Genomic DNA, 23191 nt, shown 5'->3' with positions numbered 1-23191 from the left:
GAGCACGGGCTGCAGGCATGCGGGCTCAGTAGTTGTGGCTCGTGGGCTCTAGAGCGCAGGCTCAGTAGTTGTGGCACACGGGCTTAGTTGCTCCGCTGCATGTGGGATCTTCCCGGACCAGGGCTCGAACCTGTGTCTCCTTCATTGGCAGGTGGATTCTTAACCACTGTGCCACCAGGGAAGCCCAAGAGAGTCAAAATTTAAATGGAAAGAAATGCTAATATTTTCTTTCTGCACCCCACTGGGTCATTTTGCGTTTCCCCTGGGGTGCCTTACCCCTCTTGGAAGATTTCTAGGCTGAAATGAGGGGTTTTGAGGGGTAAGGACGCATCCAGAGTGGTTATCCCAGACGGTCTGAGGAAACCTAGTCATAGAAGCCGTTGGTTACCAACACACTTCACTGTGCCTCTGTGCCACCCTCACCCTGTGCTGGGCCTGAGGTGTCAAGGAGGAGACACAACATCTGCCTGAAGGGAGCTGGTGATGTCTCTTCATCTTTTTCTATTGCTCTTAACAGGTTACACCGGAAGAAAACTGTTTCTCTTTTTTAAAACTTTATTTATTTTTTAATTGAAGTATAGTTGATTTACAATGTTGTGTTAGTTTCAGATGTACAGCAAAGTGATTCCGTTTTATATATATATATATATATACACACACACACACACACACACACACACACACATAAATTCTTCTTCAGATTCTTTTCGCATATAGGTTATTACAAAATATTGAGTACAGTTCCCTGTGCTATACAGCAGGTTCTTGTTGTTTATTTTACATATAGTAGTGTGTATATGTTAACCCCAAACTCCTAATTTATCCCTCCCTCCCACCTTTCCCTTTTGGTAACCATAAATTTGTTTTCTGTGTCTGTGAGTCTGTTTCTGTTTTGTAAATAAGTTCATTTGTATCATTTGTTTTAGATTCCACATGTAAGTGATATCATACGATATTTGTCTTTCTCTGTCTGACTTACTTCACTTAGTATGATAATCTCTAGGTCCATCCATTGTCTCTCTCTCTCTCTATATATATACATATACATATATATATATATATATACACACACACACACACACCACATCTTCTTTATCCATTCGTCTGTTGATGGACATTTAGGTGGCTTCCATGTCTTGGCTATTGTAAATAGTGCTGCAGTGAACACTGGGGTGCGTGTATCTTTTCGAATTATGGTTTTCTCTGGGTATATGCCCAAGAGTGGGATTGCAAGATCATATGGTAACTCTATTTTTAGTTTTTTCAGGAACCTCCATACTGTTTTCCATAGTGGCTGCGCCAATTTACATTCCCACCAACAGCCTAGGAGGGTTCCCTTTAAGAAAATGGTTTCTTAAACTCTAAAAAGAACTTCCTTGAAAAACTGTCTGTGCCTGGTGCCTTTTTTTTTCCCAGTGGTAAACTACACATGACATAAAATTTACCATGTTAACGATTTTTAACTGTACAATTCAATGCCATTAAGTACAATGTTGCACAACCGTCACATCATCCACCTCCAGTACTTTTTCATCTTCCAAACAGAAACTCCACCCATTAGACAATAACTTCCCATTCTCCCCCCACCCCACAGCCCTTGATAACTACTGTTCTATTTTCTATCTCTATGAGTTTAACTACTCTACGTATCTTATATGAGTGGAAGCTAACACTATTTTTCCTTTTGCGTCTGACTTCTTTCACTTAGCATCACGTCTTCAAGGTTCACCACGTCGTAGCATGTGTCAGAATTTCCTTCCTTTTTAAGACTGAATGATGCTCCGTTGTATGTATAGGCCACATTTTGTTTATCCATTCGTCTGTCAGTGGACACTTGCGTTGTTTTCATCTTTTGGCTATTGTCAATAATGATGCTATGAACACAGGGGTACAAAGACCTGTTCGAATCCCTGCTTTCAGTTCCCGGTGCCTTTTACAGAGAGGATTCTTTGACAAGTTTTCCCGTGGTTCTGGGTCCAGTGATCCCAGTTTTGTAAATTACAGCATGCCGTGAGGCTGGTCACAGTTGTATGTGGGAGCACAAGACGTTATGAGGGCGCAGGAAGGCAGACGAAGGGACAAGTGGGGGGTATGGGCACTTGGTGGCTGACTCAGGATTCCCCAGGCCGACGGTGTGGGGAGGGCGGAGCTCGGAGGGTGGATGGAAGGTGGTGCCTCTACGCAGGGCACGTGAATCGACCTGGCTGCAGAGTGGGGAGAGCGGGGCAGGGACCAGGCCATGGAGGGTGTCGTCGACCCTTTGAAGAACCCGGGTTTCTCCTGGATGGAAGAGAAAGCTAGGAAGATTCTTGGATAAGCTTGGGAGGGGGACCTAGGTAAGACTGTTCCACCCCAAGGTCAGGCTCAACTGCATGTGCCTCCCTGAACCAGGGGAGGCCGGGTGGAGGGGAGGCCTCTGCCCCACAGTAGGTTTCTCCCTTCTTGGTGTCTGCCGGCCTCTTGCCCACCCACGGGGCCTGGTCTCCTTTCTGGTCTCTCCAACCGCCTTGAGAAGACATTCTCCGGCTGCTTGATCTCTTCACGCATTTGACATTTCAGTCTTGCCTCAGTCCCCTTCCCCAACAAGCATCCTGGATGTGATTCTGTCTCTGCAGACACTTGTGCACGCACACTCACTGTGCACTTGCACACAACAGCACCACGCGCACACGTGTGTGCGCACACTCACGACACCCCTCACTCCTACATGCACACGTGCACACACACACACACTCACACATAAACACACTCTCTCATATGCGTGCACACATGACCGCAACACTCACACACACACAGTCTCCCCTCTCCCACTTCCTCCCATCTCTCTTGTTTCCAGACTTCTGGGGGGGTGAGGGGGCAGAACCAACATTTACTGAGAAACCACGGGGTGTCAGTCACTGGGTTTGGCTCTTCCCATGTCTCCTCACGACGGTCTTCCTGGGTTGTTACCATCCCCGCGTCGTACAGGTGCACGAACACCTGGGGAGCTGACGGTCCCCCAGGAGCTGCCAGATCCGAACTCTGCAGACCCCCGCGGCACTTTTCACGGCCAGCTCAGGGCTTTTCCCTGTCATAGACTCACCTCGTCAAGTTGACCCCAGGGTCAGAGCCATGTTCTCTCCTCTTGTGTCTCCTACATGGGCTGGAACTCTGAAGATGCTCAATAAATTCTCTTAGGACTTCTCTGGTGGTGCAGTGATTAAGAATCAGCCTTGCCACTGCAGGGGACGCGGGTTCGAGCCGTGGTCCGGGAAGATCCCACATGCCGCAGAGCAACTAAGGCCGTGCGCCACAACTACTGAAGCCTGCGCACTAGAGCCCTCGAGCCACAACTACTGAAGCCTGCGCGCCTAGAGCCCGTGCTCCGCAACAAGAGAAGCCACTGCAGCGAGAAGCCCACGCACTGCAACGAAGAGTAGCCCCCACTCGCCGCAACTAGAGAAAGCCCACATGAAGCAACGAAGACCCAACGTGGCCAAAAACAAACAAACAAACAAACAAATTCTCTTAAATCGATGATTCTGAATTCTGATGTCAAGGGGTGGTCTCAGGAGCCTCAGCTGTGTCCTTGTGCTGTCCCCACTGCCTGGAATGTCCCCCCATCCCACTCTCAGACTCCCTTTCAGGGCCCGGCCCTGGGGCCATCGTCGGGAGACGCCCGTCCCTATCCTTGTCCTCCACGTTTGCGTCGTTCGGTTTGGGCCTCACCTCCCCATGGGACTCTTTCATGCTAGTGGTTTGTTTATTCATCTGTCTCCCCCATGGGACAAGGAGCTCCCTGGGGACAGAGCTGTCTCGGATTCACCTTTGGGAGCCCGGATGCTCCTGTGGACCACACAGAGCAGGCTCCTCGGGAACGTGCCTCAAGTGGGAGAACAAGGCAGGATCCCGAACCTTCTCTGAACATGCATGTGGTTCAGGTCCAGACGAAGGGGGCTTCTCCTGCCTGCTCTTGGGACGACTTTGGTGGAGGCCTCCCTACAGGTGCCACTGCCTGAATCCCCCATCGCCCTAGGCATGCTGCCTTCAGATGCACCAGGTTGGGGAGGAGGCGGGCGTGGTGGGTGCCCTTGGCCATCCTCCTGGGCACTGAAGCCCCGAGTGGTCAGCTTACGAGCAGAGCCACCCAGTTTCTTCCTCTCTCCTTCATGCCTAGGGCAGCCGGCTTGGTTCACCTTGGGGACCTGGGTCCCTTTCCCTTCCAGCATGGACAAGGCAGTGGGTACAGATGCAAGAGTCCAAGGGACTTGGGATCAGCCCTTTCTCTGCCACCAGCCACCTCTCTGGGCCTCAGTTTCCCTCTCTACCACTGGAGGGGGTTTCCCTGACCCTCGGGCCCTCCCCAGCTGTGCCCTTCTTCGACTGTGAGATTCTGAGAGCAGAGGCGGGAAGGAGCGATGGCCCCTCTCTCCCCACCACCTCTCCCTGTCCCTCAGGGTCACCCCAAAGACGCCCCCTCCCCCGGCTCCCTGGAACTTCCCTGCAGCTGCAGGCCTGGTGAGACAATTGGGTGTTTTAGAGAAATACATTTTTGGGCTAATTTGCCATGCATAAGTGTTTCTCTTACCCTTTAAAGGCGGAGAACAAAGAGGCCTTTCTGCACCCGGGCAGGCTGCTGGGGAGGGGACCGCAGCTGTACCGGGCCGAGACCCTCCTCCCTCCCTCATCACTGAGAGCGCCCCGCCATGCCACCCACCGCCCCCCAGGAGAGACAGCCTGGACTTTCCCAGCCTCCCCCAGCCCCCTGCCCCCACTGCCTCTGAGGCCCCTCTGGCCCTGCCCCTCCCCCGCCCCCACCCTCCCACCAGCTGCCCCAGGCGAGAGGGAAAGTGTGCTAGGGTGGGAGGATGGATGGGGAGGGGGCACGCGGGGAGAGAGCAGCTTTCCACGTGGCTTGCTGGCGTGGCGATGGCCTGGCGGGGTGTGTGTCAGAGTTCCTGCGGCTTATGCCCTATGGTTACAGGGTGCATGATGGTGTCCGTCATCGGGTGACTCGCCAGTGTGTAGGGGGACACGGCATCACTGCCTTTGTTCAGTCGTTCATTCGTTGGTTCATTCATTCAGCTAATCACTCTTGAGTCCCCACCACGGGCAGGTCTCGGGTGCGCCTGTCCCAGAGGGATAGAGAGGCCCCGACGATTACACTGAAGCGCACTAACTTCACATGCTGCCTGGAGGAGGTGACACCTGTGGGAGGGGGCTTCGTGATCGCAGGTGCAGAGGCATGAAAATAGGTGTGTCGTCCTGCGTGGGGATGGGGCCCTCGTGCACTAGGGGGTAAAGAGCAGCCTCCTGTGCTGGTGGTGATGGTCCTAGAGCCGCGGGATTCTGCAGCACGCCCTCCCTGACCAGAGGTCACCATCTGCACCTTTGCTCAGGCTGTTCCTCCACCTGGAACCCCTTCCTCTCACTCCCCTCTGTTCTGAGCCCACACCTCTCCTCCTGGTCCCTGACCCTCCGCCATCAGGGCTGGCCCCTCAGCTGTCCCGGTCTGTCTCCCTGGCACACCCAGAGACAGCCTGAGAGCTGCCCTTTCCCTGTCTGCACCCTCCCCCATCTTCAGAAGCTCACGGAGGGCACGGCCTCGGGTGTCTTCCCAGCACCCAGCACAGGGGCCGTGCTCAGGAATGGAGCAAGGAGGGCTGGGCGGCCCTCTTCTGTACTTCTGTCAGCAGCGCTGTTTCCTGAGCACTTACTGCACGCCAGACACCAGATGCAGGCACACCTGTCAATTCACTCAGCTGTGGCAGCTACATAAGGTAGGCGCTGTGACCTGCCACGGCTCTACAGATGGGGAAACTGAGATACGGAGAGGTTAGGATTATGCTAAAGATCATCCTACTCCCAAGACAGGAGGCATCAGAGTCTGGGCTGTAGACCCTTACATCAGCATCGCCCAAGGGCCACCGCTCCCTGGAGCCTTCTGGGATGGACTGGCCCACACTGCGTTCTCCTTCCCACGTCCTGTGGTTTGCTCTGTTCGCTTCATCCCTGGGCCCTGACTCTGCCCCGTGTGCCTGTGAGAGACTGTGAGACGCTGCGTTGAGCTGCAGGGTGTCGCCCCACGAGAGCCATGAGGGGCTTGGTGACTTAGACAAAGAGGCAGGGCCAGGGGGGAAGGCTTGGCTGCCTTAGGGGCAGGGATAGCCTTTGGTCCTTGGATTTCAGAACCAACAAGGGATTCAGAGTCCCTTCTAACAATCCCACCTGGTCCTCTCTTGCTCAACGTGCCCAATGGCACCACTCTGTGCTCCAAACGCCGGCACAGGCTGACCGCTCTGTCGCTTCAGGACTCTGAGTGTGTGTGCGCACGCGCGCTCTCGGGAGGTGAGGAGAGGGCAGAGAGTGAGAGGGACACTGGCTCCACAGCCACCTGAGTGCTCTGTGCGGGCTGGGGAGGAAGGGGCTGGCATGTACCCCACCCCGCCAACACAGGCACTCCCGGATGCACGCACCCTATGAAGGTCGGAGCAAAACAGGCAGAGAGCGGGATGTGGCTGTGGACCCCCGGGGGCTCCAGGGGAAGCCCGGCTGTGAGGGGCATGCAGCTCCGGGCCTGTCTGAACAGGGGCGCTGAAACTAGCCACAGGCCTCGCAAGTCCTGGCAGCTCCATCACGGCCCGCTGACTGGCGCTCCTGGATGCTGACTGCATGCCTGGCCTGTGGGCAGGGCCCGGGGTGGGTGCGCAAGGCCCCTGCCCTTTCAGAGAAACCCCTGGTCCGCAGGAAAAGAGCACCCAGGAGGATGGAGTCCAGGGGCCTGAGCCCGAGCCGTGTGTCGGCTGCAGGGTGTTTGCGGGGAGAGGCGAAGGCAGCAGAGGAAGGGGTGTCACCCACTGGGGAACTAGGGAAGGAAACTAGAAGGTGAGAGGCTGATGGGGGGCAGGAGGGGGATATACTCACAGACCCTTAGAACGTGAGAGGTGGGTCCTTGGAGATTACCTCGTTCAAGTCTAGTTCATACAGGGGGGAAACTGAGGCCCAGGGAGAAGAGGGACTTGCCCGAGACAGCGACAGACCCAATTCAACAAGCAGTTCCTAAGCCTGTGGGGCACCAGGCTGAGAGCTCAGCCTTAAATAAGGGCCTGTCATGCCTCAGTTGGCCGTGGTTCAGTGGAACACTGGACACACAGACAGATAAGCACTGCCCAGAGCCATGAGCGTGACCATCAAAGAATGTACAAGGCAGAGGGGTGAGGGGGTGATGGAAGACTATGATCTGGGCAAGACCTCTTGGCAGAGGTAACATCTGAGTTGGGCTTTGAAGGATGAAGAGGAGTTCAAAAGGCTGAACAGGGAATGAAGGGATTCGTTTCTAGGTAACCTGGGTGGTTTAAGTTGATTCTTGCTTTTGCCACCCCTGAGGGCAGCAACCAGTCTGTCCTCCGTTAACACCCCACTCCGCTAGAGACCACAAGCAGGCTGGGGGTGGCAGGAGGGTATTGGTGTGTTTCTGTCCTGGGCAGGGGAATGGATTCAGCGTTTCCCAGAGCCCCAGGCTCTGACAGAGTAAGGAGGACTTCAAGAAGCAGAGATGAGGGAAGGGCATTCCAAAAGAAGGGAACAACATAAGCAAATGCCTCTTCAGCGAGGATCATCTGTTTCTCTGTAGCTGGAGCACAGGGGCAGGAAGGGAGCCGTCCAAGATACAACATGAAAGATCGGCTGATGCTGGCACTGGATGCCCTGTGGCAGGAAGGAGATCCCACGAGATTTAGCACAAGAGCAACTCCCCCAAGAGCCCAAGACTGGGCTGAGAGGACCCAGAAGCCTCCAGGGAAGCCAGGAGGTGGGACTCCTGGACGGTGGTGTGCTGGTAAGTGCTTAACAACCAGCTCGGTCAGGGAGGGGGTGGCCATAGAGGGATGAATTGCCAGTGTTCACACTGTAAAAACTCCCACCGGGGCCGACTTCAAGCTTCCAAGGTGACATCAACAGGCTTGGAAAATTCCAGAAGATTTAGCAATTGGCTCTCACGAGCTGGTAGGGGCTGACGCCAGCACACTACTGCACCCTGAGTTTTAAGCTGCAGTTCCAGTGCTCAGCCCTCCTTCTCTCCTGGTTCACTCCCAAGGTGACCATAAGGAGCCCAAGGATGGAGAAGTACAGAAAGGGACCACGCCGTGGTTTGTCCAAGCTCAGGGGCTCCGCCACAGTCTGACACCCCAGGCCCTGTGGGTCTGAGACTTAGCTCAGCTGCTCACATGCTGGGTGACTCAGGCCAACCCCTCCCTCCTCTGTGCTGACTCACTTTTGCAGGATCACTCCTGGGATGAGAAGATGGTGCAGTGGGGAAGAGGGGATGGGGCAGGATTGGGCTGTGAAGGCCATGGGAGCAGGGGCAACGGTTCCCTGGGGATAGGGGACAGGCCCACCCCCAACCCCTCTACCCCCAGCTCATTTTCCTGACAAATCCATCAGATCACCAGCAGGGGTTGGCACAGGTGAGGTCCTGTGAAGTTAGGGGCTTGGGAAGGGGGGTGGGGAGCAGGGTAGGAGGCCCTGGGCGAGAGGTATGAAGGTGGGCTTACAGAACAACACCTCAAACCCTGACAATGGAAGGGTGGGCTCCTGGGCCTTGATACATGTTGGTGCCTCTGCCTGATGCCGCCCCGTCCCTTTCTGTCACTTGGAAAACCACTCACCCATCAGGCCTCAGCTCCGGAACACCTCTACCAAGAAGCAGAGCTTAAGAGCACGAGTCTGGGCATCATCAGACCTGTGAGGCCCTGGACCATCTGCTTAGTTTTCTCAACCTCACCTGTAAAATGGGGACAACGAGGCTAGTAGCTTGTAGGATGGTTGCAAGGGTTACATGAGATGCACCTGGCACAGGGGCCCCACTTCTGATAACCGTGATATTATTATTCCTTGTTACTCCCCCTTCCCCCATGCCCTCTGCATCCCCACGTTGCCTCGTGGATACCCCTTCGATCAGGTTGCAATTATGGCCATGTCTGTCTCTTCCAGGGGACACCGAACCCCTGAAGGTGGGGACTGGGTCTGATTTGCCTCCGGGACTAATCCTGGCCAGGTCCCCGGCCTTGGCCGTGACATCGACCCATGCAGTGTCCCGGCCAAGTGGCTGCTCCTCCCGGAGCCTCCGTTTCCTCACCTGTGACCTGGATGATCTCTGAGGTTGCGTCCAGCCCCAAATGCTGTGAGTCTATGTCCCAAACCCAAGTCACCACCCTGCCCCCACACCAGCCCCCACCCCGCTTCCCCGCCCCATCAATGGCTCCATTGTTCTCCAGCGACCCCGGCGTGAAACTTCAGAGTCATTTTCGACTCATCCGCCCCCTTCATCCCCCCGCAGCTAATCAGCAGCCACGACAGCTTTTCCTTCAAAACGCTGCTCACATCCGTTGTCCCTCCCTGGTAGTCGAGTCCCCTCCGTCTGAAGTCTGGATGATTTCGTCCGCTTTCTAACGGGCCAGTGTCCCCTCACCTTCCATCACACCCAGCAGAGCTCTGGAAATGCCACAAGTGCGCTCCTCCTAGGAACGCACCCCTGTGAGCCGGCATGGGATGAGCTGCCCTGACTGTCAGCGAGGGCCCGGGGGAGGCTGGGGTCTCGGTCTTGGGGGTAGAGGGAGCCCCGGGTGGAGTCTGGGGGTGCACATAGTAAACGCCGACCCTTCCCCGTCATGTCCCGAGTGGGTCACCTCCCGAGACAGCCCTCCTGGTGCGCACACGCATGTCCACGCACACGTTGGTTCAGTCACACCTGTTGACTCTGCTCTTCGTTACGCGTAGTGCTGAGCGTGTGCAGGGGCTCCAGGATGGTTAAGACGTGGGCTTCGCAGAGGAGGGGCCGTTCAGCTGGGTCTTGGAGGACGGGGCGTAGTTCGGCTGAGCAACAATGCTTCCGGTGGGGCAGGCAGCCTGTCCATGGCGTGCGTAGAGGGGCTGGAAGGCACTTGGCATGGCCAGTGCTGAGAGGGACCGGGTGGGCCAGGGACGGGCTCCCCGCTGCTCAGGGGTGAGCAACGGCAGGGACCCCTTATCGCCATCTGGAATTCATGTCCCCTGAGCGGAGCTGACTCCCCCAGCCACGGAGGCAACTCCTCTGTAAAAAAAATCAAAGTGACAGTCTGTGGGCCTGACACTTGACAGTTTACACAATGCTGTCCTTCCCTAGGCCCTTGTCTTTCTTTCCCGTGAGGTGGGACTGGACAGGGCTTGTTGCGTGCATTTTACAGATGAGGAAGCTGAGGCCCACAGAGGGGTAGGAGCTTGCCCAGGGTGACCAGCTGGTCTTGGGCAGAGTCAGGCCTGGAAGCTCCCTGGTCCTGGATCCCAGAGTCTAGAGGTCACTGGGAAGGGAGGGGGCTCAAGCCTGGTGCCCCAGGTCCTCCTGGGGAGGGGCAGCCTCTGTGGGACTAGATGGGCCGATAGGTCCAGCTGCTGGGAGCCCCGGACCGAGGATCGTGCCCACTGGGTCTCGCCAGGGCAAACCACGCTGGTCTGGCTCAGCCTCTGCCACGGAGCCCCCTTCTGGGGTGCGCTGGGGGCAGGGGTCTGGCCCGAGGAAGCGGGAGGGACTGGGTGGCGGATTTGTGTTTCCACTTGATTTCCTCAGTTGTTTTCCAAGAGCGGTGGCAGGATCCCCAGGGGCGGGGTGGAGGCGGGGAGGCCACCGGAAGGCACCACGGCCCTGCTGCCCGCCCCCCACGTGACTCCCCTGACTGACGACAGTACCGCGTGGAAGCGCCTCGAGGCTTCCGTCCTGGCGAGGGTGTGACGTGGGCCAGGGCACTGGGCCCGCGCTTGGTGACTTCCCGCGTGACCCGCAGCATCTCCAGTGCTCTTTCCACTGGGCCCAAACCTTAGACTGTGAGTGCCTGCGACAGCCACCTGACCCCGCTTGCAGCAGAACCCCATAGCCGGGCACCCAGGACCCCAGTTCTCCCAGTTCCCCTCCGACCTCTCCAGCTGCCCCTCTCAGCTCCATGGCCAGTACCCCTCCTCCAGCTGCCTTGCCACGGGCCATCGGTCCCCGACTGCCCCAGCCGGGCCACCCTGGGCTCACGTCCCCACTGGTTGTCTTCCCTGCCTTCCGGGGCTGCCCTTGCTCCGGTCCCTGGCCTCAGGCCTGGCCTCTCCCCTTTCACTCCCCGCTGCGTCCTGGGCCTATTTGCACCTTCTCAGACTGGTGGCGAGGGGTGGGGTCAGCTGCTCCTGGCTTCAGGATCCGCTCCGCCACCTCCTGGCTGAGTGGCAACAGTTGAATTGCAGCCCTTCTCTGTGCTTCCGTGCTGGATCTAAGGAGACAGAGGTGCTTGGCACAGGGCGGGGTGGGGGAGGTAACGCAAGAGTTCAAAGGAGCCAGGCTTCTCCCAGCGTTAGAATCCCAGCTCTGACACCAGCTGTGCACCCCTTAACAATGATGATGACAGCTCCCTGAGCCTCAGTTTCCTCCTCTGTAAAATGGGTATAATAATAGTTCCTTCCCATTGGGACGGAACGAACTACTCCCACAGGCGGGATTCTCAACCTGGCTAGGGAAGGCTTCCTAGAGGGAGTTGTGCCATACAGCTCTGAACAGTGGGTCAGAATCAGCCAGAGACAAGGCGGGTGGGTGCTCCACAGGGAGGGCAGGGCTTGAGCAGAGGCTGGACATGGAAACCGGGAGCTTTAAGCCTGACGCTGGAAGGGGTGGAGGTGAGACTCGGAGCTCTGGCCTAGGAGGGGCTGGGGCTACCCAGGATCCCACCCCAGCCTCCCCACCCCCCCTTGCCAGCCAGGGCGCAGCCCTCACCTTTGCTGCTCTCCCAGCTGGTTCCCTGCTCCGTGCCTTTATTATGCTGGTCCTTCCACAAGCCCTCCGGTGCCTCCTGGCCTATGCAAACCCTACCCATCCCCCATGATACGTACAACTACGACTTGCTTCCTCCAGGAAGCCTCTGGGCCCCCTGCCATGGCCATGCCCCTCTCCCTCCCCCACGCCCTCTCTCTCCTGCTCCTGTTTTCTCTCACTCCTCTGCAGCCCTGCCTGTTGCACAAATCCACCGTGTTGACCATCTTGTAAGTGGTGCACAGGCCTGGAGCCCAGCAGGACCCCGTGACCATTAACCACCATCAATGGTGCCTCCCTGCCGGCTTTACACCCCCCAGCGCGCGCACAGCTCTCACCTCATCTGATCCTCACCACCACCCTCTGGGGCCAGAAAGGATGAGGTCCATTGGGCGAATGAGGATGCAAAGGCTTGAGAGGCCTGGGCTGCCTACAGCAAGTCAGTGGGGGCAGACAGGATCACAGGGGTCTCTCTCTCGCCTGGCCCACGGTGCCTACCATGGCTGGGGTGCTTTCTGTTCAGTTGGAACCCCCAAATCTGTCCTGTTTTGTCCCCCTGGGCCTCACAGCCTCCCTCTCCTACCCACTGGCCCCTCTGTTGTCTGAAGCCCCCTCATACTGTCACTACTTTCTGTAGCAACTGCCCCGCCCCATCTCACAGCTCTAGGCGCTTGACAGGGCTGAGCTGGGGCCACAGGTGCATCGGGACACACAGAGGTGCAGGGAAGGGCCTAGCATTAGGGGTCGGGAGGCACTGCCCCTTCGGCTGGTGACCATCTGCCATCTCTCACCTCTTACAGCCTATTTCCACCCCCTGAGGATTGATCTGTACCCACCAGACCTGCGAGGCGCACGTGGTGTTACAGATGAGGAATCTGAGGCTCTGGGAGGCCAGGGACCTGCCTGAGGTGGAAGGCAGGGTGCTGAGCCCTGCTTTTCTGGGCTGTTTGCTGATGTCACAACACAGTGGGGCTGGGGGGGGGGGGGCTCCCGAGAGCCCTTTGTGAAGCTCGAAAAACTGCCCGAAGAAGAGGCTTCGTTCTCCGACCAGGGGTCCACAGGCAAGGATCGCGCTCCAGCGGGTCCCCTTCGGACGCCTGGGACCCCACCATCTGTGAGCCGCCCCCCACCCCGGAGGTGGGGGAAGCCTTGCTCTCTTTAGGGCCCTGCCTGGCCCAAGGACCATGTGACCCATTCTTAGCACCTAGAAAGTGCTGGGCCAACACTTACTCAGAGAACGGTTGCACCTGTGATGGGAGGGTGGGAAGCCGGGGAGGAGGAGTGCGAGAGGGGAGCACGCAGGGTTAGGGGCTGTGGCAAAAGTCCTGCTGGGTCTCCAGCTCTCGCCCTTGACCTCTGCCGTCTATCTCGCACACGGCAGCCAGAGAGTCCTTGTTGAAATGGAACTCAGACGACTCGAGCCCTGCTCCAAGCTCCCGTGGGCCCTTCACACCTGGGCCCCTCCAGCCTTCCCGGTGATCTGACCCCCGCTCACTCCAGCCACTCTGGTCTCCTAGCTCTTCTGAGACTCACAGCGCAGTCCCTCTCAGGGCCTTTGCAAGCGCTGTACCAACTGACTGGAATATTCTCTGCCCAGATGTTCCTCCTCTCTCCATTCAGATCTTTGTCGAATAGCACACCTTGCAGGGGCCTTCCCTGACCACCATTTCTAACGTGACCCCTCCTGTCACTCTCTCCCTTTGCCCTGCTTTGTCATCATCGAGCTTGTAGCCACCTGCCATTAGCCTGTTTACCTGTTCCTCATCTGCCCCCTGAGGGCAGGGTGGTCTGTTTGGTCCACTGCTGAGCCCCAGAGCCGGGTCAGCGCTGGGCACAGGGCTCCATGTGTATTTGTGGAGGAAGGAAGGAAGGAAGGATCTCTTTCTCCTGCTTATTCATGGGGTGCCTCCCACACGTGGCCCAGTGTCAGGTGCTTTTAGAACGACGGGCATCAGCAGAAGGGACCACAGCTCACCTCAGCCAGGCTGGCCGCGAGGTACACGTGACGAGCCCAGAGCACAGTGGCTTCTTCCGGGCTCCTGTGCCTCATAACAGATGCGGTCTCTAGAGGCCTGAGAACCCGGGCTCGTGGGTCGAGGTGGGAAGGGGAGAAAGCTGGGTGGGGCTGAAAGAGATTTAATTAAAGTTTGGAAAAAACTTACAGCAAAACTCTGCAAAGATGGAAGGGACTTCCTCAGGAGGAAATACACCGCCTGTCAGCAGAGGGAGGCTGGTGGAGGCTGGGCAGCCCTGGAGCCGGGACCAGCCCTAGGACCTGCGGCCGTGCTGCCAGGACTCGGAGTGGAGGGGTGCCCTCGGGGTGGGGTGGGCCGGCCCTGAGGCTGGAAGCGGGCAGGGGTCACACGTCTGGCCGGGCCCAGGCAGCGGAAGCCACGGCTCCAGTCCCCCGTCTAAAGGTAGCTGGGCCCCGGCCAAGCGGCCATCTTGGGGCTCTGGGCCCTCCGACCGCAGACCAGGCCTGGGAGACAGGAAATTGCGGGCTCGGGGCCGGAAAGCCCCCCAGTGGGCCCTCGCTCCCTCCCGCCTCCCGAAGTGGCCTCGGGCTCCTGCGCCCCGCGCCCATGGGGTTAACTCTCTCCCTGTCTCTCTCTCTCCAAGTTGTTTTCCAAGCGAGGCAGAGAATGGTTCTCTTGTTACCAACATGGCTTCTGGGCATTGGGTAATGTGCGCCTCTTCTCCCGGCCGCTCCACAAAGGGACCTTTTGTTCCCCTCCCTGCCCCTCTCTCTGGCTCTTCCCCGGCCCCCCACACACCCACCCGCTCCGACTCCCTCCTGCCCGCGCCTCCCGCCCTGCACGGCACCCCCGGGCCGCCAGGAGTGACCGTGGCCTGGCCGTGGCGCCCTCCGTCCCCTGGCGCCCCGCGAGCGGGCGCAGGGCCTGGTGGCTTCTGGGAGGCCACGGGGGGCAGGGTACGGGGTGCCTGGGGCACCATGTGAGTTCTTGTGGTGCACCTCCTGTCCCAGGGAGGGGACCCTCCGCCCCCCACCTCAGGCCTCTTCCCTGCCTCGAGACAAGCTGCCCCTCCCATCCACCATCCCACTCCAACGGCACAGCAGCCTTGGGGTGGGAGTGACGACCCATCTATCCCCCAAGGTGGAGGCTGAGGCTCGGAGGAGGAGTGTCCTAACCAGGTGCTGCAGCTGGACCCAGCCGTGTGCCCCTCCCCCCCAAAACCTCCCTGAGAAAGAGCCCTCAGGATGCACCCCGTCCCACGGGAAACACCGGGATGGGGCTGAGCCTCCAACGAAAACCTAAAAGCAAGTTTTCTGGAATTTTTTTGAAAATGAAACAGAATGTGTCCAAGATGGGAGTGTCAGGAAGCCAGTCGGTATTGAAGTGCCTGCTCTCAGAGAAGATGGTCTCTGTCTACTGTCCCCTCCCTTTCCCCTCCTGACGGCCCTGCAAGGCAGGTGAGGATGGGCTGACGACGCATTTTTCAGATGAGGAAACTGAGGCACAGAGAGGCTGCCCAGCCAGGACTTGGGGCTCACCCAGGTGACTCCTGCCCTGGGCATCTCTCTCCAGCGCTAATGCCCACCCACCCCTTGAGAGGTCTGGGGCCTTGGGGAGGGGACTTAGGCAGATCCCAGCAACCCTGGTTCCCTTGTCTGGAATCGCAGAAGCCAGAGGCCTGAGGAGGTTGTGCTCAGATGCTCCAAATAGTCACCAATTCCTCCATCTCATGCTGTCCCCGAATTTGCAGTGACGTGAAACAGCGAAGTGACCGCTCGTGGAGCACCCGCACGGTGCTAGCAGTGTGCAGTCACCTGTAACCTCAGTGCTGGGCTGGGGCCTTCGGTCCATGGCAAGAAGAGGTAAAATCTGTTGACATGGTGATGGATGGGATGGGGGGGCAAGGGGGCCAGAGGGAGAAGGAGGCCCCTAGTCCTGCCCTCAAGGAGCCGCAGTCCAGGAGGAGTGACATATCAGTAAAGAGCCAGCATGTTGCAAGACAGGCAGCCTGGGAGCTCATCACCAGGCTGGGAGGTGGGGGAAGGAGGGCTTCCTGGAGGAGGTGACTGTGCATGGAGCCTCAAAAGACGAGTGAAAGTTCACCAGGCAAAGAAATTGGGAGAGAAGGTGGGGACGGAGCTGGTGTCGGGGGTGAGGCTGGGAAGACGGCGAGCGGTATGTGTTGGTGTGGGGAGGCCCCACTAGGCCCGTGTGCTGGAGCAGAGCGGGAGCAGGGAAGGTGGGAGAGCTGGGCAGAGGGAAAGAGCCGTGTGGGATGCAGAGGGCAGGGAAGAAGGGCTGCTGAAGACTGCACTGGATCCTGAGGGCAGTGGGGTGGTCACTGACGGATTTTAAAGGGGTCGGATTTGTGTTCTAGAAAGATCTTATGGGCTGGATCTATGCCAGTCTGGTTTATGACTGTTTTCCCAGCACCCAGCTCAGTAACGGGCACACAGTAGGGGCTCGATAAATGTTTTCAATCAATACGTGAATGCCAACAGTGTACCACGAGGCTGTGGTTGACTCCAGCACTGGGACCTTGGGCCCTCAGTTTCCTTGCTTGTAAAACGAGGGTAACAACACCTGCCTCTTGGGAGGTGAAAGGAAGTAGCACGTGCAAGGCGTCCCTCGGTGTCCTGCACGTGGTCAGCCCGCCACGACCCGAGCAGCATGTGCTGTGGGCAAGACAGAGGCAGGGACCCGGGTCAGGAGCGGTGGAGTCACCCAGGTGAGAGAATAATATTAACAACAACAATAATGTTTATTAAGGGCTTAAGTTCTGGGACTCCCTTAGTGGTCCAGTGGTTAAGATTCTGTGCTTCCATTGCGGGGGGCGTGGGTTCGATCCCTGGTCGATGAACTAAGATCCTACATGCTGTGTGGTGTGGCCACAAAAAAAAAAAAAAAAAGGGCTTAAGTTCTTTACATATTTTATTCATATAATCTTCAAGACAAGTGAATGGAGAAGGCAGTATCTTATAGGTCATCCCAATTTTATCATCCAGGAAACTGAGGATCAGACAGCTGAGGTGACTGGCCCGAGGCCCTGAGGCCAGTGAGTGGTGGACAGAACTGCACTGGACACCAGAGCCCAGCTTGTGACCACTAAGCTGGTGATGGAGACAGGTCAGGGCAGCCACCAGGGCAGGGAGAGGTGGGGGGACAGAGTCAGACTGATGGATCAGATGGTGGGGGCAGGCCTGGGAGAGGGAGGTATCAAGGATGCCCCTAGCTTCTGGCCTGGATGACCAGGTGGAAGGTCATTCCATTTCCTGAGTGAGGGACACAGCGGGATAGGCAGGCTTGGGGAGGAAGGACACGCTGAGTCTGAGGGGCTGTTAGGGTGTCTGGGTGGGGATGCCCGGGAGGTCTGGAGTCTAGGCGGGGTGGTCTGGATGAGGGCAAAATGAGCTCATAGGGCAAGTGGAAGGCATGTGGGTGGGTGGAGGAGCCCCAGCCCTGGAGGTGATGTCGACAGCAGACGTTACACAGCGTTGACTCTGGGCCAGACATGATCCTAAGCCCTGGTATTATTTCAATTCTCCCAACAAACCCTGCGAGGGAACACCATTACCATCCCCATTTTATAGATGGGGAAACTCAGGCAAGAGACATTCCGTTTGGAATGTCAGAATAGGTACATCTGTAGAGACAGAGAGTAGAGTGGTGGTTCCCTAGGGCTGGGGAGTTAAGGGATGATGTCTAAAGGGTACAGGGTTTATTTTGGGGGGTGATGAAAATGTCCTAAAATGATTGTGGTGATGGCTGTACAACTCTATAAATATACTAAAAAACATTGAACTGTGTACTTCAGACGCGTGAATTACATGTCAATAAAGCCAGGGGAGAGAGAGAGGCGCCCAGCCAGTAGAGGGAAGCAGGGCTTGAGGGGCAGGGGAGCCTCGGGAGCGGGAAGGAGGGCGGTTTGGGTGAGAAGCTGGGGGAGGATGCTGTCTGCAGCATGAGCTGCTCCCGACTGGTCCAGGGTGTGAGACCTGGACGTTCCTTGGAGTTTGTCAGTCCAGGTTCCCTGGTGACGTGGTCCACACTGGTTGGGGACCCGGCCCTGTGGGTGGACGGGCCCTTCTGGCAGTGGAGATCGCAAGAGGAGTGCGTCATCCTTTGGGACCTGGATGGAGATCTCTCCACCTCAGGAAGCAGTAAACCCCCAACCAGGAAGCTTTGGAGGCTTGCCGCCCCTGACTTTGGGTGGAGGCTGGGGAGGAATGAGGGTAGGAAAATGCCTCAGTTGCTCTTCCTGAAAGAGCGAGACCCCCAGGCAACAGCTCACCCAGAAGTTTCGCACCTCAGCTTCTCCCACAAGAGGGCCCCGGAGTCTGCTGGGGGTCCAGGAGGACGGGAGGGTGTGAAGGGAAGGCTGGGGTATGGCGGCCCCCCTTCCTCCCGGCACTGATGCTGGTCACTGCCAGGAGCACATCCAGGCCTCCCGACTGAGAATGGCTGCGACCGACCCATGGTCCCAGCCAAGGATGGGGCTGCGCGGAGAGGCTCGAGGGGCCCCCTGGGCGTGTGAAGAGCGGGAGATGAGGCAGCTCTGGGCAGCTCCCCAGGCCTTCTGTGGCCACAGCCGCCGTGCCCCTTTTGTTCAGGGTTCATTTAGCCCCCTGCACCCCCGCCCCATGCTTCAGGACTTGTCTCCGTGATGCAGGAGGCTGGCAGGGAGACTGGGCTAGGCCTGCGCTCAGGACCTCCATGGGGCCAGGATCCCGAGAGGGGGGCGGAGCATGCGTGATTCTCTCAGGAGGCTGAGGCTCAGAGGGTCTTGCTGGAGTCCCTACACCCCCATCAGGCACTTCTCCCTGGGGAGCCCCGCACGGCCCCACTCAGAGCCCATTTCTTCTCCTTTATTTCTATTTTTATTTTTTGTGTTACGCGGGCCACTCACTGTTGTGGCCTCTCCCGTTGCGGAGCACAGGCTCCGGACGCGCAGGCTCAGCGGCCATGGCTCACGGGCCCAGCCACTCCGCGGCATGTGGGATCTTCCCGGACCGGGGCACGAACCCGCGTCCCCTGCATCGGCAGGCGGACTCTCAACCACTGCGCCACCAGAGAAGCCCCTCTACTTTTTGATGCAGTTGTGGTGCTTCGATTTCCTAGATCAGAGCAGAAGAAGATCATTAGAAACGTGCATGGAAGGAGGGAGGGAGGGAGGGAGGGTCCAGAAAGAGGGAAATAGTTGCTAAAACTCAAAACATTTGCTGAGAGGGTCTGTCTTATATTTAATTATTCTTATCATAAAACAAACGCAAACCACAGTTGCTGACTTGGCTTTAACAACATTTGTAGCGTACTCTAAGGGAGGACCCAGAGCCACTGTATAACCACAGGCCACCTGTGGGCACTGCCGGGCGGCTGGTCACAGGACCCATGGATGCTGTCCTGGCTGTCACTGCTGAATGCCTTGATACAAGTGGGGGCTGCATTTGTAGGACATTTTGTTAAAGCAAGCTAGGTATAAATAAAGACTTATGCCCACAGATGTCTACTGCAACTCACAGAATAGTGAAAACCTGGCCACTGCCTCAGTGTTCAGCACTGGGGGCTTGGGGCTTGGCGAAATGAATCACAGCACCTTCCTGTGACAGAATGTGATGCAGCCACTAAAAATGATGCTTATGAAAAATTGTAATAACATAGGAAACGCTTTTGGTATAAAACCAGGATACAAAATGGTATTTGCATATATATTACATCAATAAAAAGAGAAAAGGAAAAACTAACTGCTGTGAGCTCGACTTCATTTCACAACATATAAGGAAAAAACAGAAAACACAAAAACGCTCACCTTATTTATTTCTGGATGGTGGGATGTAGAGTGATTTTTAAATTTTTAGTACTTTGTCTTTTATTGTATTTCCAAATTTCTACAATAAACACTTTCAAGTTTGAAAGTTATTTGAAATAAAGGCAAAGAGTGTATCCTGTATTTAAGAAAGAGTCTTATTTCTCTAGAAAATCTTTTTATGTGGATGTGAAAGATCTTGGACTGTATTTAATACTCTGTATTTTTCAGCTTGAGGTAAGGAGCTTGAATCAGTTTAGGAATGCATTTGACTACAAGTAACAGAGAGCAGGTTGGTTTTTCCCAATAACAGGAGGTCCCTGTTAGGCCAGCCAGGGCTGATGTGCTCAGCGATGCCGCTGTGGAAGCAGGTGTTTTCCACCCAGAAAGCATCTCTTTCAAGCTTCTGTCCCCCATGCCGTTTCTCAATATTCTGTAACTAAGAACAGCTTATGCACATGCTGCCCCACCCCAGCCCAGTGACATTAGGATGTTAGAGAACCTCAGGTGGACCAGGCAGCCCAGGTCAGGGTATGCTTGTGGGAGGCTGTTCCTGAGGAAGTGACCTGTCCAAGGTCACACTGCTGCTCAGTGAGCTGAATGACCAAAGGATGGATGGTCACATGGAGGCCGGATTAGAACATGGCTCTTCCCCAAACTGCCAAGTCGAACCATTTGACGTGGCACATGAGGACCTGGAAAACCAGGCCCTGCGGACCTACTTACTCAGCACTGAACTGCTGTGGCTCACAGACCCCTCACCGGTTTTACTCTGAGCCTTTGCTTATGCTGTTCCTTCTGCCTGGAATGCCTTTCCCTACTGCCCCCACCCTCTCTGGGCTAACTCCTGGAAGCCCTCCTGGCCTCCTGGCTGGGCTAGTGGCGCTCGCCCGGCACTCACAGTGCACTGTGCTCGCTGCTTCCACTGCACTCGGTTATACTTTTCTGTTCACGTGCTGGCTCCGCTCCCCACCAGCCTCTAGCCCCTTGAGGGAGGACTGTGTCTGATTCATCCCAGCATCGGCCTGGCCCCAGTCTGGGCACATTTGAGTAGGAAGTCATAGGACTGGCTCTCCCTCTGCTCCTGCAGGAGGCTTGACAAGTCATAGCCCCGTTTCCCTGCCCCAAATGTGGGGGAGTGGGGCTTCACCAGGTCCCTTCTGAGACCCAGTCATCCTTAAGAAGGCAGGGCTGTTGGTGGTGCCCGAGATCCAGTGAGGCAAGGGGCCCTCGGTCAGGATGGACGTCCCCTGTGGCCACCTGCCCTGCTTAATGGTAGGGACGGGTTGGGGTGGAGGGCTGCATTCTGGGCCTCAGCAGACCAGACTCCACCAAAGAGGCTGGCCCTGTGTCCCCGCATCAGGGAGGGCGGCCCCCAGCACTTATCAAAGGCCAGCAGGGCCCCCTCCCTCGGAGGATGGCTGGGAGGGGGAGGGGATCTCCCTGGGGCTGCTAAGGCTGGGCCACTGCCACTGACAAGCCGGCCATCCGTCAGCCTGCAGCACAATGCGGCCATTAACCCCTGCCCCCTGCCCCTTTTTAGCCACTTCCTCTGGAGGGCTTTCCCCCTCCCCACAGAGAAGGGAGGGGAGGATTTCTCTTAAGCCTCCCTCTTCAATGAGGGGCCCAGGAGCTATGGTCCCTTGGCTGGTTTGGGGAGTCGCAGCTCTGTGTCCCTCCCAAAGCTCAAGGTCCCAGGTTTCCAGCTCCACCTTCTGCAGCCACCTTGGGGGTCAGGTGGTTCCTCCTCCCTCTGCCACCCACGGGAGTACCCGCGAGCCAAAGCAGTGTATATGAGGAGGGACAGAGAGGGACCCTGAGAGAGACAGGGATAGGGATGGAGAGTTTCTGCGAGACACACTTGAGACTTGGACGGCTCCTTTCCATTTACACAGAACATTCAAAGGGCCGTTACAGACAAGTCCCGCTTGTGAAATTCAATGCGAGAACCCTAAGTAGGATATTAGCGAAACAAATCTGCAATGAATAAAAGGTATATATACCTCATAACGGAATTTTGTTTATCCTAGAAAGGGAACCGTGGCTTTACATTTGAAAGTCTATAATGCCATTCATCACGTTAATAAATTAAGGGAGAAAACTCACATGATCATCTAGGCACCGGCAATAAATCTCAACATCTACTTCTGATAAAAATGTTTTAGCAAACTTGGGATCGAAAGGAATTCCTTCAACTGATAAAGATTACCTACAGAAACCAGCACAAACATAGTTCTTAAAGGGCCAACAGATACATTCCTTAAATCAGGGACAAGTCTGCCCTCATCCATGCATCTATTCAACATTGTACCTGAGGCTCTATCTGGGGCAGTAAGACATGAAAAAAAAATAAACAATAACAACAAAGTATAAGGATTGGAAAAGAAAAAGTAAAACTGGCATTATTTGCAGGTGATAAGATTGACTACATAGAGAATCTGAAATAATCTACGGGCAAATTATTAGAACTATGAAGGAAATGTCACAGAGCTAGAGACAGGATCTTCCTGTATCAAATCAATAGCAAAAACCAATTGCAGGGACTTCCCTGGCGGTCCAGTGGGTAAGACTCCGCGCTCCCAATGCAGGGGGCCGAGTTCAAACCCAGGTCGGGGGACTAGATCCCACACGCCACAACTAAACATGTCGCAGCAAAGATCCCACGTGCCACAACTAAGACCTGGCACAGCCAAAATAAATACATTAATTACTTTTTAAAAAATTGCAGCTACAACATGTGGATGGATGAACCCTGCAAACACGACGCTAAGTGAAAGAAGCCAGACACAAAAGGCCACATGTTATGATTCCATCGCTATGAAACACCTAGAATAGGCACATCCAAGCAACGGAAAGTAGCTTAATAGTTGCCAGGGGCAGGGGAGAGGGGGGAGATGGGGAGTGGCCGCTAACGGATGTGTTTCTTTTTGGGGGTGATGAAAATATTCTGAAATTAGATAGAGGTGGCGGTTGTACAACCTTGTGAATATAAACGGAATTGTACACTTGGTGAATTTTCTAGTGTGTAAATCATATCAATAAAAAGTAATTGCATTTATAAACAACAGAGCAAACAAAATATAATTTTAAAAAGTCCTCCACTTACGATAATAACAGAAATTAAATATAAGAAAATATTTACAGAGAAAAGCGTAAAATATTACTGACGTATAGCCACGCTGGAAAATAGTTTGGTAGTTTCTTAAAAAAGAAAATATCTTCTAACCATATGACCCACTTCTGGGCTTTTATTATAGAGAAACAGAAGCTCATATCCACGATGACATATGTACATGATTGTACACGGCAGCTTTATTGGTAATAGTTAAAAACTGGAAGCAAACTAAATGCCTTTCAGTGAGTGAATGATTAAACCAACTGGTACCTCCAGACCACAGAATACTACTTGGCAATAAAAAAGAATTAACAATCAATACATGTGAGGATCTGGACGGAGCTCAAGGGAATTACGCTGAGTGAAAGAAACTATCTCGAAAGGTTGCATGCTGTGGGGTGACGTTCTCAAAACAACACTGTAGAGGTGGAGCACAGATTAGCGACTGGAGGAGTTGGGGAGGGGAAGGGGGGGATGGGTGTTGCTATAAATGAGTAACA

At 55.8% G+C, this 23191-nt stretch overlaps 1 protein-coding gene across 1 annotated transcript in view; it reads left to right on the top strand.

Annotated features, from left to right (window-relative positions):
• The window catches only part of POLR2F (RNA polymerase II, I and III subunit F), a 75993-nt gene extending 57065 nt beyond the window's left edge, over positions 1-18928 (top strand). The window contains exons 4-6 of the transcript XR_011377791.1: positions 7613-7816; positions 8971-9160; positions 12598-18928. The gene's annotated coding sequence lies outside the window, so the exon portion shown is untranslated. The remainder of the gene's footprint in view (positions 1-7612; positions 7817-8970; positions 9161-12597) is intronic.
• The last annotated feature ends 4263 nt before the right edge of the window (positions 18929-23191 follow it).

Source organism: Globicephala melas, chromosome 10, assembly GCF_963455315.2.
Source record: "Globicephala melas chromosome 10, mGloMel1.2, whole genome shotgun sequence".
NCBI classification, from domain to species: domain Eukaryota; kingdom Metazoa; phylum Chordata; class Mammalia; order Artiodactyla; family Delphinidae; genus Globicephala; species Globicephala melas.
This window is presented reverse-complemented; position numbering and strand designations above follow the sequence as displayed.